Source organism: Coregonus clupeaformis, unplaced genomic scaffold, assembly GCF_020615455.1.
Source record: "Coregonus clupeaformis isolate EN_2021a unplaced genomic scaffold, ASM2061545v1 scaf0452, whole genome shotgun sequence".
NCBI classification, from domain to species: domain Eukaryota; kingdom Metazoa; phylum Chordata; class Actinopteri; order Salmoniformes; family Salmonidae; genus Coregonus; species Coregonus clupeaformis.
In genome coordinates, this window is record NW_025533907.1 from 38,585 (window position 1) to 41,411 (window position 2,827).

Here is a 2,827-nt window from a genome sequence, read left to right on the forward strand (position 1 = left end):
TTTACAAAACATCACAGAATAACTTTACTGCTCGTGAGGTAGGCCTACAGGCTGACTATAGAATACTAGGCCAAACGAGGAGTGTTGAATGACAATTCTAGCTGTGGTGTGTTCAGTTCAAGGCTCTCTGAGGATATTGATGTCCTGCCACTACATGAAATAGCAGAGTCCCACAGACACAGCACTTTGTGAGCAGCTGCCTGCTGACAGCGTCTTTTCTCTGCTTGATGCAGGTCCACTGCTGTGCAGTGTGTGCTCTTCCTCCCTGAGAGAACGTCAATAGCATCTCCATCACTATCAGTCTGCTGCCCACCACACACCACCACACACAATCCAATCACTGTCAACAACAGAGGAGCCTCCTCCACTCAGGGATGCTGACAAACCCCTGACTCTCAGCCCCATGTCAGTCAGTCAGCCGGTCAGTCCAATCAAATGCCCTGACACTAACTAGAGAGTATTGACTCTGGTCAACAATGTGTATTTTTTCTATTTAACTAGGCAAGTCAGTTAAGAACAAATTCTTATTTACAATGATGGTCTACCTGTATGTGACCAATACAATTTGATTTGAACATTTGATTTGAGTTCCTTGGCAGAGTGAATAGCTTGTAACAGTCAACAGCTTCCATTTTCTGATCTTTATTTTGTTCTCAATAATGCATGACTGTGTCAAACATGTCTGAATGATGAAATCAGAGGAGTTCTGAAATCCTGATATGCGAGCGCATTCACCACCACCAAGCATGGTGTAATGTTACCACATGCTACCAGTGTACCTACAGTATACAGTACACTATTATATTAGCCAAACAAATTGATATTTCATGTGTTTATACATGGATAATATAGTTATACATGTCATACAAAAGTTGACGTAATATTCAGTCATTAAAGTTATACAGTTATATTAACAAGAACCATCAATATTTATTTAAAGCATATACCTTGTCGAGAGTTAACTGACTAATATTTACTTATAGCATGTAGGCTTCATTCACAGCCATCTTTGGCAAATCGGTTGCATTTTAAACTTGTAAATTACAGTACCACTAACATGCAGATGTAATATTAGAACAGTCTTGAAATTACATATTTGTATACATCCACTTTTACATGAGCAACAATATTTTCCTAACTCTCCAAAGTGTGGGTGAGGTTAAAGGTCGGCCTCTGTTGGCATGGCGACCCACAGCTTGTGGTAAAGAACAGCTTATCCTGAAACATTCTCTTATACTATTGAGGGAATACAGGAAGAAATGCAGACTACAACTACAGTGGCTTGCGAAAGTATTCCCCCCCCCCTTGGCATTTTTCCTATTTTGTTGCCTTACAACCTGGAATTAAAATTGATTTTTGGGGGGTTTGTATCATTTGATTTACACAACATGCCTACCACTTTGAAGATGCTACATATTTTTTATTGTGAAACAAACAAGAAATAAGACAAAAAAACTGAACTTGAGCGTGCATAACTATTCACCCCCACAAAGTCAATACTTTGTAGAGCCACCTTTTGCAGTAATTACAGCTGCAAGTTTCTTGGGGTATGTCTCTATAAGCTTGGCACATCTAGCCACTGGGATTTTTGCCCATTCTTCAAGGCAAAACTGCTCCAGCTCCTTCAAGTTGGATGGGTTCCGCTGGTGTACAGCAATCTTTAAATCAAACCACAGATTCTCAATTGGATTGAGGTCTGGGCTTTGACTAGGTCATTCCAAGACATTTAAATGTTTCCCCTTAAACCACTCGAGTGTTGCTTTAGCAGTATGCTTAGGGTCATTGTCCTGCTGGAAGGTGAACCTCCGTCCCAGTCTCAAATCTCTGGAAGACTGAAACAGGTTTCCCTCAAGAATTTCCCTGTATTTAGCGCCATCCATCATTCCTTCAATTCTGACCAGTTTCCCAGTCCCTGCCGATGAAAAACATCCCCACAGCATGATGCTGCCACCACCATGCGTCACTGTGGGGATGGTGTTCTCGGGGTGATGAGAGGTGTTGGGTTTGCGCCAGACATAGCATTTTCCTTGATGGCCAAAAAGCTCAATTTTTGTCTCATCTGACCAGAGTACATTCTTCCATATGTTTGGGGAGTCTCCCACATGCCTTTTGGCGAACACCAAATGTGTTAGCTTATTTTTTTCTTTAAGCAATGGCTTTTTTCTGGCCACTCTTCAATAAAGCCCAGCTCTGTGGAGTGTACCGCTTAAAGTGGTCCAATGGACAGATACTGCAATCTCCGCTGTGGAGCTTTGCAGCTCCTTCAGGGTTATCTTTGGTCTCTTTGTTGCCTCTCTGATTAATGCCCTCCTTGCCTGGTCTGTGAGTTTTGGTGGGCGGCCCTCTCTTGGCAGGTTTGTTGTGGTGCCATATTCTTTCAATTTTTTAATAATGGATTTAATGGTGCTCCGTGGGATGTTCAAAGTTTCTGATATTTTTTTATAACCCAACCCTGATCTGTACTTTTCCACAACTTTGTCCCTGACCTGCTTGGAGAGCTCCTTGGTCTTCATGGTGCCGCTTGCTTGGTGGTGCCCCTTGCTTAGTGGTGTTGCAGACTCTGGGGCCTTTCAGAACAGGTGTGTATATATACTGAGATCATGTGACAGATCATGTGACACTTAGATTGCACACAGGTGGACTTTATTTAACTAATTATGTGACTCCTGAAGGTAATTGGTTGCACCAGATCTTATCTAGGGGCTTCATAGCAAAGGGGGTGAATACATATGCACGCACCAATTAATTTTTTCCTTTCACTTCACCAATTTGGACTATTTTGTGTATGTCCATTACATGAAATCCAAATAAAAATCAATTTCAATTA